Source organism: Canis lupus, chromosome 15 (genome assembly GCF_048164855.1).
Source record: "Canis lupus baileyi chromosome 15, mCanLup2.hap1, whole genome shotgun sequence".
NCBI classification, from domain to species: Eukaryota; Metazoa; Chordata; class Mammalia; order Carnivora; family Canidae; genus Canis; species Canis lupus.
Window position 1 is genome coordinate 17,493,047 of NC_132852.1, and position 14,576 is coordinate 17,507,622.

General features: G+C 38.5%; 1 long non-coding RNA gene across 3 annotated transcripts in view; it reads left to right on the forward strand.

The window, feature by feature from the left end:
* The window catches only part of LOC140605487 (uncharacterized), a 40,298-nt gene extending 25,988 nt beyond the window's left edge, over positions 1–14,310 (forward strand). For 2 of the 3 annotated variants that reach the window (XR_012008132.1, XR_012008133.1), the window contains exon 3: positions 3,625–7,182. This is a non-coding gene — a long non-coding RNA (uncharacterized lncRNA). Of the gene's footprint in view, positions 1–3,624; positions 7,183–13,969 lie in introns of those variants that run through there. The other variant, XR_012008134.1, reaches the window with a different exon arrangement.
* Positions 14,311–14,576: the final 266 nt, after the last annotated feature.

The following is a 14,576-nucleotide window of genomic DNA, read 5'->3' on the forward strand; positions in this document are numbered from 1 at the left end:
TTTTTAGTTTTATTTTCTCTGTCTACTTTCTCAACTTTAGTTTGGAACAAAAGTGTTCAAAGAAGCCCAAATTGCATGATCATCAGTGACTTGGTCAAATCGAAACTTTGCTGGTCTGATTACTTCAGAGTCCTGATGATTGTGACTTGGCCTTTCATAAGGATTATAGAAGGTTATAAGTGATTTATCTGGTCATTGATTTTGAAGACTTTCAGAGCAATTGGATCTAGTATGTGCAGCAAGCTGGATCTCTAAATATATTTTTTAAGGCATATAAAATACGTCTGTCTTAAAGAAACTGACAACCATCCAATTCCCCATTAGTAGAGTGGAGATTAAAATATATGAAGAGTGAGATTGAGTAGACCTTCTCTGAGCCTTTATCCAAGCTGCTCTTATGGGACCAGTGTCTCAAGAAAGATACTGGGTCAGCTTGAAGTAGGACATGACTTTATCTTGAGTTTAGGGAACTGTAAGTATTTTGGAAGATGTTCAGGAATAAAGTCCTGAAAATTTTCTTTTCAGGTTCATAAAAAGAGAAGGCACAGTCAGTTAGTTAGGACAAAGAGATTTTGGGGGAGAACACTGTGAATGCTAAGGGACCTTTAGAAAAATTCTCGGCAAGAGTGTTTTGCTATTAGGAGAGGAGGCAGTACAGAAGGAGAGAGGTTAGACTGTAAATTTAAAGGAATGATAATCTTTGGAGTCTGCAATTTGGAGCAAAGTAGTCTTGCATTTTATTCCTCTGGTGTTTGTTTGTTTGTTTTTCACTCTGAAGCTTCAACCTTCAAAGCAGAACCTGACAGGTTGTGCTCTGTTAATCTAGCCTTCTGGGAAACTGTCTTCAGTTGAATAATAGCAGCAAATCTGTGAGTTCACTCCTGTTCTGGATGCTCATTCATCTCAACCAAGTGGCAGCGGAGGCCTTAAATGAGCCATACAGGAGTGCAACTGGCAAATAACTTCAACTGGGAGTTTTGAATAATGTTACTTTTAGGTTTTGAAAAAAGTTTTATTATGTTCATCGTGAAGCCTAATGGAAGGTCTTCTGCGTCTTGAGAGGAGGAATTATCATGTGCAAATTTCTCAGAATCTAAATTATTTCAGTGGTAATCCAAAGACATTCCTTGTCAGAAGCAATATTATTTTACACATGCTAGACAAGAGGAACCATTGCTCATCATCCCAGCCAGAAATCTGGAAAAGTGACTAGTGAATACCATGAAGAGTTATGCAATAAATTCTTGATGTGTAATATGCTTCTGTTTTTTTGTATCTGATATGATTTCTAAGAGTATTTCTGTCAATTCATTTGAGATAACAATTTGTGTACATTAGAGACATTTCGATTTTTTTTGTCTATGTTTGATACCTCTTCTTTGTTTTAGTTTTTAATTTTTTTCAGTCTCATTGAGATATAATTAATATACAGCACTGTAAAAGGTTAAGGTATGCAGCCTTATGACTTGACTTACATAGGTCATGAAATGATTACCACAATAAGTTAACATCCATCATCTCATATGAATTTTTTTAAAAAGGTTTTTTTCCGTACAATGAAAACTTTTAGGATTTATTCCCTTAGAGACTGTCAAATATGCCATATAGCTGTGTTAACTAGAGTCACCTTGTTGTATATTACATTTCCAGGATTTATCTATAACTTGGAGTTTGTATTCCTTGACCACCCTCCTCCATTTCCCCCATTCCCTGCCTCTGGTAACCATAAATCTGATCTTCTAAGTGTTTTTTTTTTCTCTTTTTCTTTTTTTTCCAGATTTCCCATATAAGGGAGATGATGAAGTATTTCTCTTTCTCTGTCTTATTTCGTTTAGCATAATGCCCTCAAGCTCCATCTACGTTGTTACAATGGCAAAGATTTCCTTCTTTTTTATGGTTGAATATATAATATGCACACGTACACACACACACACACACACACACACACACACACACAACTCTGTTTCCATGTCTTGACTGTTGCAAATAATGATACAATGAAATATTTTCCTTTTGATATTCTCCTGTGACAAATATAGGCCATAATGTGAACTAACCCTTGGTGATATTTAATTGATCAATTAATTAATCATTTATTATATAAGGCTTGCTTTACTTTCTAATTGCTTCATGTGTACAAATACTTATTTCTCCTCTGTTGTGAGACATGCTGCTGGGGCCTCAACACAGTGGAAGGGAATAAAGGATGTAGATAGGATCAGGCTAATGGAATTCTTGTGGAGAGCTGGTCTCTGCCTAGGGAGGCTGGTGCTTTATATAACAGTGCCTGGGGAACAGTGGTGAACCCTAGTGACCAACTGGGTAGGGTTGCCATCACAGGGGCCTAATCAATTGAAGAGGACATGGAAGCAGGAAGTCACTAGATTGGAGGAGGGGAGGGTGTAAGGATGCAGTTAGGGGGATGCTATCAGCTTAATTTCAGGGAGTTCTAGCTTTAAGGAAGGTCCTAGCCAGCAATTTAAGGGTGGAGGGAGTATATCGAGCCACTGAGGCTGGAGGGTTGTTGATAAAGTCTTAATGCATTTGAAGCTTAGCCAAAAGGGTTAAATTTCAGAGCAGAAATCTATGCCCAGTGAAGGAAATAGTAGGTTCTCTCAGGAAGGCAGAAGGTCTTTAAGCCAAACTGAGACTGCGACCAGGCCTTCCTGTATAAGACAAACATGACATCTGTTTTCATAGATCTGGTCCAGCCTAAGGAATGTCTCTGACTTCTCCTTCTCTCTTGGCCCGCATCACCAATCTACAAAGACATTTGTGCCCCTGAGCCTGGATCTCCTCAGGTCAGTGCTCTTTGGCAGATACTATGACTGGATCAAGACTGGCCTGGGAATTAAAACCTATTTGTCATTCCGGATCATGTATTTACAAATACATGTGGCAGGCTGTGAAATTGGATGCTTCCACCTAGAGTCCCAGGTACAATAAATACCAAGAACCAAAATAAAATTTGCCATAGACTACCAAGATGAAAATTACTAATTTAAATTTGAACTTTTTATTTGGGAACTGGTTACACAATTTCAGGTCTCTTTCCAGAGGCCCTTCACCAAAATCAAAAATAGGGGTTAAGTAAGATTGGGAAAGGATCTTGTGGGGACAATTTCTATGTAGAAAAGGCATGGGTGATACAGTGTTTTGAGCATCTGACTCTTAGTTTCGGCTGGCGTCTCATGGTTGTGAGATCAAGCCCCCATGGGGCACTCAGAGGGGAATCTGAGTTTCTCTCTTCCTTACTCTCTGCCCCTCCTCACTGTGCATGCACATGCTCCGTTTCTAAAATTAAAAAAATATATAAATAAAATCTTAAAAAAAAAAAAAAAAAGAAAGAAAGAAATGGTATTAAGGGCCACAGTTGCCCTGAAGGGGCTCATAGCCCTTTCGCCTAAGGCTATTAAGGGCTGTTGTCATGGATGACCTGGCAAGTTTCCAGGACGACAGGGCACAGGTACCATGGTCCTGCTTGAGAAAGCTGAAGTGGCTCATGTGGAAGGAAGAATGCTGTGGTTGAGAAGAAAATGCATTCCTCAGGAACACACATCAATAGGGTGTGACTGCTGAGTCAGCGGGCATCATACTGACAATATTTTCTTTTCTTTTTTTTAGATCATGCATGAGTGCTGGGAGAGGCACAGAGGGAGAGAATCCCAATCAGGCTTCATGCCCAGTGCAGAGCCCAAGGTGGGGCTCAATCCTGTGACCCTGAGATCATGACCTGAGCCGAAATCAAGAGTCCAAGGGTGAGATGCTTAACTGACTGAGCCACCCCAATCCTGATGACATTTTAAAATGAATCTTGCCCAAGGGGTTTTCCTTCCAGGGTGAGAGGACCCAGGTGGTAACCAGCTGAAAGGTATCCCCACCTGAGACAGAAATGAAGTGGGGCCAAAAGCCACAGGCTCAAGGAGAGAACTGCCATGTCACAGAAGTGGCAATTGATGGGGCCTGCTAAGGAAACTTCAAAGGACTGATATAAGCACCTACACAAGATAGTCTGCTTTAAACACCTGTAAGGGGGATCCCTGGGTGGCTCAGCGGTTTCACGCCTGCCTTTGGCCCAGGGCGCGATCCTGGAGTCCTGGGATCGAGTCCCGCGTCGGGCTCCTGGCATGGAGCCTGCTTCTCCCTCTGCCTGTGTCTCTGCCTCTCTCTCTCTCTATGTCTATCATAAATAAATAAAAATAAATCTTAAAAAAAAAACACACCTGTAAGGCCTAGAAAGCATGACACCCATCTGTGACAGTGATGGCCATGTAAGAAGCACAGATATTTCTGGTGCTTTTATATCCAACCTCCTCCAGCCTTAGGTGGTGGAAGCAGGAAGGGAACTTCTTCCCCACTGCCAGCTACAGGCTTCAGCTAAAGGCAGAACTGAGATTTAACTTGAAATCAAGTTAGAGCTTGCTAATATGATCTGGGCAAGGAAGTTTTACATTGCCTGCAATCATGTTTGGTAAAGTTACTATAGGCCTTTCTATGATCTAGGAGTGACCCAAAGCGTTCTAGAAATGTCTTCACTGTCACTCAAGGGCAAGGAGATGGATGGGTGGCAAGTACTGAACGGGTATAATGGGGTGGAGGGAAACAGAAATAAAATTGTGTATATAGTTCATTCATCTATTTATCCATTCATCCACTGTGTATTTATTAAACACCTTCTATGTGCCAGGTGCTATATTCAATCCTGAATATAGAAGCAAGTGAAAACAATATTTGAAAAAAAACTTCTGCTTCATGGAGTTTGATAGGGAGTTTATGTTTAATGTCGTGGAGACATACAAGTACACAAGTACACATAGATGGACAGGTCTACGAATGAGCTGCCTGGATGTTCTACTTATTTTCCACCATCTCTTTAAAGCACTGGTGAAACCCAAAGCTCATACAGCTAAAGCCAAGTCTTGTGATTTTGGTCCTCTCTGTTGACTTGCTTATATGCAAGATTGTTCTTGAATGTTCCGTGCTACTCTTCATTCATATTGCTCTGTTCCTGTATCGTGGCTGCTAAATTAATCACCTCTCCTTGGCCTCCTAGGTTTAACCTTGAAGTACTGCTTTTTGTCAACCATGTGTATAAATTAATTTCATTTTTGGATATTTTGTTGCAACACTACAAGTTCCTGCTTAAAATTGTTTCTGTGACATAAAAATGGCCCATCTTCCTGCTCTTCGGTACATAAGACCATTGGGAAGAAATTTTGACTCTGGTGACAATTTTTGCATGAGTTTCCAGGCAGGGATGAATTAGTAGGATTTGTATTAAATGCACTTTAGTCAGGATGTGGCTGGCAGTTGGCTCCAACCACTCCTCTCTCTCCCCCTGGCTCCTGAATGCACCGGAGACACAGCCTGCCTCACAGGTCCTACTAAAGCAGGACTAGGAAAAAAGGATTGCTTTGACTTATGATGGGAAGAGAAAAATGTTCATGCTGAATGCTCTACTATGGTGTAAAATCTCTTAAATGTAGTGTGTGGCTGTCTTTTTGAAAAATTTGCTCCATAATTCTTTTATCTTCACTTCTGTGCAGTGGAGCAAATGTAAAACTAATGAAGTCCAAATTTTAAAGTTGAAACATTTTGATCATTTAGCAGAAGGGAAATGATGGCATCTTTTATTAAAATAATTATTAATTGGTATTTAGAAGAAGGAATTTATAAAACATAACGTCTCCTGATAGGTATTTACTTACTTAAAAACTTTTGGGGGGTGCCCAGCTGGCTCAGTTGGTAGAGCATGAACTCTTGATCTCCAGATTGTGAGTTTGAGCCCCATGCTGGGCATGGAGCCTACTTAAAAAAAAATAATAAAATAAAAGATAAATAAAACTTTCTGAAAATATCATGTCAATTTACTTCTTATGACACTGTAGCTGTTGCCTAGTTTCAGGTCCATAAGCTTCTTTAAATGCCATATGGATGTTCCTTAATCTGTCATTTAAAATTTTTTTTTAAGTTTTAGTTCTCCTGTGTAAAGAGCACTTCGAGGTTTTTGTTAGTGTAATTTAGCCATCACGAACAAGCAATTTGGCTGAATAGTACCTGCTATATACTGGACCACTTCTACTTGTGAATATTGATAAGTAGCCTTTTACCATCGGTGTGAGTTCATTCAACAAAAACATTATTGCTTTCTTGCTATGTGGACACAGTACTAGTTTCTGTGTCAGCTAAACAACAGGACCCACCTTGGAGAAGCTTATCATGCAATGGGCTGTGAGGAAAGAGATACGTAAATATGCAATTTATGCTTTTATAATACACAGGATGTAAATTTATAATTGTAATAAAATGTGTTAAAAGCTGAGGGAAAAGGATGTACAGGCTGCTCCCTATTTCTTTCTCATTTCTAATCTCTGCCTGACTCCTCTTAATGACAGAGCGAGCACTTTGACATGAGACAATAGGCTATAAGGAAAGGTTACACATAAAATTGATCAAAAAGATTGCAAATGCTGAGGTTGTATGTGTGAACTGTGAAGTGGGGATGTTAATCCTGAAGAAGTATGTGTTAATAAACAACATATATTGAGTATACTGATTAAAACTGTCTGATTAATCCAACAGTAAATGCTCTAGAGGCATTAAATTGAGCTTTTAGAGAATTATTATCTACTTGAGTCTTTTTAATTCATCAAATGCTCCTAATATATTATTTACCACTCACTAGTTTTTGAAGTCACGAGAGTAATGTAATTTGGACACTTTAAAAATACATAACTAGAGATAAAATAGTAAAATAATGAATCTCCTTCCAACCATCCATCTTACCTTTCTAACTTAACTCCATAGTTAATGGTTATGCACAAGTAAATCTCTGGAGACATTGTAATAGTACCGTGCCTAGTTTCAAAGTGTGTATTCATATAAAATTCCCTTTGCTTACCATTTGGAACTAGAATTCTGAGAATCATACACTTTGAGTACGTATTTCAGGAAGAGAGTATGCCAGTGTGCCATGATAGGAGATACATAGGGAAGGGAGTCCACGCACTCAAAGCTGAAGCATTCAGGGAAATAGAAACCTATTTGTCATGGGACCAGAAGATTTAGGAACATAAAACATCTGCAGAGTACAGCTTTAACCAAACAGTAACATTTTATAAAATATAATAATACACGTTATCAGTTTCACAAGTAAAATTAAGAGGTCTTTGGATGGGATAAGCGCACAGCTATTGAGATTGATACCACCTACATACTTCTGAAGGTCAAGATGATTCTCAAAATTGAAATTTGTAGTTGTGTGTATGGCTATGCACATTTCAATATAAATGATAATAAATTAGATGTGGCTACTCTTCTACCTATTGTCATATCTTTGTCCTGTTCACATTCCATTTTCCACTTCCTTCTACCAAACACTCTCCCTCCCCTAGGGAAATGAGATAGAATCTGGAAATCTGGAAGAGAAGTGTGATGTGCTCAGGGGCTGGGGGGTGCATGAACAGAGAAGGAAGTGAAATGTGGGAGTGGGTACAGTAAAGAATAAGAGCCAGGATAAACTCCAGCAAGGTGGAGTTTTTTAGATGTTATTTTTCAAGGTGGTTCTTGAGCTTTAATTTTTAGGAACTTTTGTGGTATTTGTTGGATCTGACCATAATTTGGTCTTCTGAGGCAAAAGTGCAAATGCTTTGAAAGAGATTCTAGGTACAGATTTTTTGAAGGGAAATTTTTTTTCTTATCTGGAGATTTCTAAAATCACTAGCTGGTTGACCATCTGTGGATCGTTCAGTCATTATTGTCACTTCCCCAAGGATGGAGGGAAAGATGAGGCCACCTGATGCCCTGTCATTTGTACCTTCTTGCATCTTCTTTCTCTGAGATATTTCCTAATTTAGTTTATTAAATCTAAAGCTGAACAAACACTATTGAGAAGTTCCTAAATAGTTTTTAGGCAAAGTGTATCATAATAGTTCAATAATACTCTTCTGAATTGACCTTAAAATGCCTTCTCTTAGCCTGCCGTTGTCAATAATTCTTTATTCTAACAATATTTAGGTGAAGGGCCATAAGAAGGAAATGTAGAATTAGTTGTAGAGATAAAGGCTATTACTGAAGATCTTAATGTGTTGGGAAGTGAGTGTTCCGGGCAAATTCTATAGGAAGAATTCTGACAGATGGGATCAAATATCTCACAGATAAGAAACTATCTCTAGAAATATGCCAGCTTTATGTGGAAAAAGTGGCTAATTTTTTGTGAAGATAGCAGTCCTGTCCTTAATTTCAGTGCATTTAGACAGAGAATCATATATATATATATATATATATATATGATCATATATATATACTTATATATATATATAAATATATATATATATAGAGAGAGAGAGAGAGAGAAACTTGTCATCTGAACAGTGTTCTAATAGTAAGAGTGTAGACACATCTTTGGAGCCTATAACATGAAGCTTTTTAGAGAAAGTGTTCATCTTCCATGTTATTTGTTATTCTTTTGAAAAGTACTTTATAGGCTTTCTGCAAGTGCAGGATATTGGACAGAAATCTAAATTATATTCTAGTGTGATGGGAATATGCCTGCCTTTAATACACCACAATCACCTCACACAAGGTAATTCTTATTGCCTCACTTGTAGTTCTGGGAGTAAATTTTGAAGTTTCCCAAATTGGCTATGATGGTTAATACATGAGCAGTCACTACCCACTCCCTTGGTTAGGTTACATGCTTAATTAATCGCGTTTCATTTCCTTTCCGGCTTTCATACAAGTTTCTCTTACTCTACTTTGCATGATTTTTGGAAGAGAGCGTCCTCTGAGGACTCCACCTCTTCCATCTTTGGAGAAGTTCTCAGGAGAGGCAAATTAGCACATTGTAGCATCAAGGCAAGGAAGCCGGGTTCTGGGTATGGAAGGTGAATGCGGACAGGGAGTTCAAGAGCACAACTTTTGAAGTATGTTTCTGCCCCTGACTTGTGGCCTATGGGACTTCACTTCATCTTTCTTTGCTTCATTTCACCTGTCAGTTAAAAAGGGCATAATATTTATGTCCACTGTGCCTTGCAAGTCATTCACTTTTTTGATTTTTATAATGAACTCTTTGTTCATATTGAAGCAAGCCCGTGTTATTAACAAATGATACAGTCACAATGAAAAACTCCTTTCCCATGCAGAAAGCCCAAGGGACAGCTGGGGTTCCTATTACTCAGCCGCACACCTTTGCAAATGGATGAGCCTGTACCACTGCCTAAAGGTCAGAATGCAAAGGATTCGCTGATTCAGCAGGAAGGATCAAGCCCTGGAGTTTCAATCTACCTATCTAAAACACCTCATCTCTTCTTAGTAGGAATAAGACCTGAAAATGCTTAGGGCAGAACAGAATCTTATTTTTACTTAGACCCAAAAGTTTTACCCCTAATGTCAGTCTTCTAGGACTGTATCATCCAGTAGCTACACCAGAGAAATAAGAGTCCAGATGTAAACTCACCGGCTGTTGAATGTTCTTAGAACCATGGTCTTCCCCACTGCGTGTGACTCAAGGAGACGATCTTTCCCTGTAGTAGTTTATTCATTTAGAATGAAGCAATACTCATAAACTCCTGAGTAATTAGACTTATGAAGTCTGAATTTTGAAACTATCTTCCCATTTTGTTCTTTCTCTAATCTCTCCTCTGGTGCTGTCACTCCAATACTAAAACTGAAGCTCTTAAACCTGCAGTAGTCCTTTCTAATTATCATTTTAGAGGAAACATTTTTGGGGGAAGGCAAAACTATCACAAAAAACTAAAATTAGATTTGGGGACCATTTATTTCCCTTAAAATTGTAAATTCTCTGCCTTTATTGCTAGCATACTTCTTTTAGTAATTGTGAGTATCACTGCTGCCATTGCTGTTTAATTTTATGATTAAAGTTTGTGTACTACTTCCCATGTAGCTTTAAGCACTAAACTAAGAATTGCACCTGCTGTGCTAAGAATTTCACTCGCCAACCATAGCAGGTAGACACTGTTATTGCCCTCATTTTACAGATGAGTTGTAGAGAGGTTAAAAAGCATTTACAATGTCCTTGGGACCCCTGGGTGGCCCAGTCAGTTGAGTGTCCGACTCTAAATTTTGGCTTAGGTCAGGATCTCAGGGTTGTGAGAACCAGTCCCATGCTGGGCTCTGCACTAGACATGGAGCTTGCTTACAATTCTCTCCCTCTCCCTCTGTTCCTACACCACTCACCCCTGCCCCTACCATCTCTTAAAAAAAAAATTCCAAGGTCCCATCACTGGTAAAAGGTAGAAAGAGCACTAAAGCTCAGGTTTGTCTACCTTCAAAACTATCTGTGCCCTCTCTTGATGAGCATGCAATACTCTGCTCGATAGCATGATGCAGTATTTGTTAAATATTTTTCATGGGAATGTTTGCCGATTTAGGATTTTTTAAAAATGATTTATTCATTTCAGAGAGAGAGAGAGAGAGAGGGTGTGCACGTGCACACATGACTGGGAGGATTACAATCATTTCATAAAGCGGATTTTCAGTGTAATAACAACAGGCAATATAGTCTGTAAATTTTATTGCCCTAAAGAATAAAAGAAACCACTCCTCTTCTATGTGGGCATGAGAGCTGCTTGCTTTGAGTAGTTCTCCTCTTGTGCCCGATCCCACAAAACTGGGGCCTGTGTTTCAAATCTGCACAAGATTCCCTAGTCTTCCGCTGGGGCGTGAAGAAGGGCGAGGACAGAGGCAGTCATCCATTATGTGAAAAAAGGGATTGAAATGAGGGACACAACCTCCCCAACATGTTTCTTATCAAGTATGAATACCCAAATATTAGATGTTCTTTTGTGTGTTTCTCAAAAGTGTGAGTTTTTACTAATTTTCTTTAAAATGAATTTTTATTTTCATTTAAGTAGTACATGCATACAATGAAAACTTAGTAAAAACTGGCGAACAACAGGACATGTCTGTCTTCTCTCCTCCCCATTTCTCCTCACTTCCTAGTTTCCTTGTTCCAGAATGACATTCAATTCCCTTAGCTTATCCCACTGGTGGTAAACCTCCATATCTCTAAAAATAAGATACTTGACTTTTTAACCACTGATATAATTTTCATCCCTATAAGAAGCATGATATGAATTATTTCATAATTTTGGCTAAGTCAACAGAATATTGGTCACTGATGAACTAGTTAGTGTCCTAGGAAATTAACACATACTTCTGTAATTTTTTTCTAATATGCAGTTTCTTCTCCATTTTCTCTGTTTTCTGTCTCCAAAATGTCTGGTCTTTTTTTCAGATTAAATTTCTAATATCTTGAATTATTTCTCAATTTCTTTTTATTATAACTTCTTAGAACTATCCTTTTCTTTATTGTCTGAGCTTTTCTACTTATTAATTTGTATATCAATTTTCAAATACTACTTCTTGATCTCTATAACTATTTGGGAGCATCAGATTCTGTAATTTAGTGGAAGAACTGTCTTCTCTAATCTCTGTGAGGATACTGATTGTGGGATTTATTTCCCCTTTGTGTGTGTATTTGCAGCTATATGTATGTATACTTATTTCTTCTGCTTTTGTATATTTTGAATTCCGTATTTTCTTTCATTGTCTTGGGTTTGGGCCATAAATCTATTTTTTAAGAGCAAGGCTTTATAAAATTGTTGAGAAGCTCTGTTTATGAGGAGAGGACTTGTCAGTTGTTGGCATCACTATTCCATGGTTGGGTTCAATTTAGCTTTTCCCTAGGTATGTCCAAATGTCTATCTAGAGACTTTTCAGGGAGGAATCTTCTGAGAAGTCTTTATCTCCTGCTGCAGGTGAGGCAGGCTGAGCAGGGCAGGTAGAAAGGATAAACTTGGCTGCAAGCATTCTGAAGTAGGTCAAGAGAAAAGAGTTGAGAATCCTATAGTTCTCCATTTGTGTTTCACTTATTCCCTATTTTATTTTGTTCACCTCAGTTCTCTATTGTGTTTTGTGTTCCCCAAGTCCAGAGATTCTATTTAAATTATCCACAAAAAAGTATCTAGCCTCCTGAGGGGTGAGGGTGGATGATTTTCTAGAGAAGCATAAATTAGGATATCGATCCCATAAAATTAGAAAAATTGAATAATCCATTAACCACGAGCTAAATGTTTATATTTTAAAAACAATTTACATTTAATTATACAAATATTATGTAAATCTATTTTCTTTTGACCAAGTTCAAGCAATACAAATAAAATCTTTTCCCACTAGAATCAAATTCAACCTCTTCCTCTCTTCTTCATAAAATATTATTTTTTTCATAAAATATTATTAATTTAATATGTATGCTTCAGTGATTTATAGAACCTATGTAAAAAACTGTGATTCTTAATATTTTTGACGTAACTTATGTTCATGTTTCTTTACTATGGTGCTTCTCCAAGTGTAGTGCCCTGATCAAAAGTATCAGCATTATATGTACTCTTGTTAAAAATGCACATTCTGGCCTCTACTCCAGATTGACCACTGAATCAGAAGCTCTGGCAATGGGGATCAGCAATATGAAGTACTCTGAAATTCAAGAACCACTGACCTTGAGAATTCATGGTGAAGATCGTGAAGAAAGATTATGAAAACGGGTCCAGAGGCCCAGTGTTAGACAGTTCAGAGATGATGGCAACATGATGTTTGCTGTCTCTTGGAATACTTTTTTTGAATACTTTCATTATAGATCAATGAATAATGACAAATGTGGAATTCAGATTTTAAAAAACTTAATCCTGGTCTTACTGCCAGATTTAGGGAAGAGGAAATACTTAAACTCCCCCAGCTCTCCCCCCCTCTTAAAAACTCTAGGGAAGCAGCAGGATGTGTAGAGATGGCATCAATCATGCTGGCACCCTTTTGCAATGCTCAGTACGTACCGGACAGATGCAAACACTTTCTATCACCATCTCTTACCATGTGGAGGATAAGATTGCATTTCTGGATATTTTGGTTTTAATTATACATCAGAATGGTCTTCCGCTTACATACTGGTAAAAACTTCAGGCTCAGAATTTGGAGAATCAGATGCTTGTAGAGACTGTGCTGTTTCTTAAGAAGGCATGCACCGCTGGGAAAATTTTTTTTTGCTCTCTAGTCCTTAATTTTTCCCATGAGCAAAATAGAAATTGGACCGTATGACACTCTGTCATCCTAAGATCCTGAACATCGATGATAAAATGCAGAAGGAATTTTAAAATAAGGTGCTTTCAGGAAATTGGTTCCTCTCCCCCCGCCACCCTAGCACCACCCCCCTCCCCGTCAGAAAAACCCAGCCTGAACATTCGTTGTTCCATCTCACTTAGGACAACCTCATGACTCATGACTTATCCTATCTTTCTTCCTTCTTCTACAGCCTGTAGAAGGCCAGGCCACATCTCTTGGGTGGCATTCATCTGCACAGAGCCTCTCAGAGAATGCGTGCCACAGCAACAGTGGCAGAGTGGTCCTGGCCATGGAGGAGAGGCTGGATTACCAGAGGCTCTGCTGTGGCTCCTAATTAGTGAGCAGTGAAGCAGCAGGGACACACTGGCCTGGCCAGAAGAATGTTCTTTCACTTCTAGCCAGTTCTCAGCATTCTCCACAGGATGGGCCACACTGGCTAGGACTATGAGGATAGATAACACAGCCTCAAGCACACTCCCGTCTTGTAATCGGGAAATTCCAGGGTTGTAGGGGGAAACGTGTGGTGGTGGTGCTGCTCATCAGGCTACAGGCAGCTTGGCACTCAGAATCTGATTGAGAAAGATGGAATTATTTTATAGTTCAGTGGGTTCCGAGTTGTTATTCTACTCAAATCTTTATTGCATGGCCCTTGTTAATTTAATAAGCAATCTGTATCCCTGGTACAGAAAACAAATAGGTTTTATAAGAGAAGGTCTAAAATCTGAAGTGGCAATAACATAACTGAGAACATAGTTTTATTTATTTTACTCAGTGGCAGATCGTATTTTCTGTAATTTCTGTGCAAACAAACCAATATGGTCTTCTTCTGAAGGGCATAATTGGAACGACAAAAGTGAAGTCTCCATTGACCACGGAAACAGATTGGGCACCACAGTAATTTGACCTTATGAAGAGTTGCTATTGGAATACATAAGCACAAACATGAAGACACTTCCAGAATACTACTCAACACGCTTTGCCCCAAAATATTGCTTCTGCTTTGGAAAAATTACTTTCCTAAAATAGCACTTAATTAAAAAACATCTGTCCTATTAAACAACTGTATGAACATTGAACAATAACGACGTTAATAAGAGTAAATCCCCTAAAGAATAACTCTCTGGCATCAATTCTTTGCAAAGGTCTCTGGGAGCCATGCCAGGAAAATACAATAAAATTTACTAGCCTGAAAGTTGTGTCTGTCCTTTCCCTTTCTGTGTATCCTTCGTCTGTGCCATTCTTTTAAAACAAATTCTTATGATTTTACTAGAAATTTGAGAACCTTGCTTTATAAGACAACACCGCCTTATATTTTCAGTGTTACGGTTTTGTCCCAATGGCATATTACCGTTTCTTTGCAAAACCATCATCTGTCTTTGAAGTTGATTCCACACATCCTCAATGATCTATATTTTCCAGATACTGATGCAAAGCCTTCA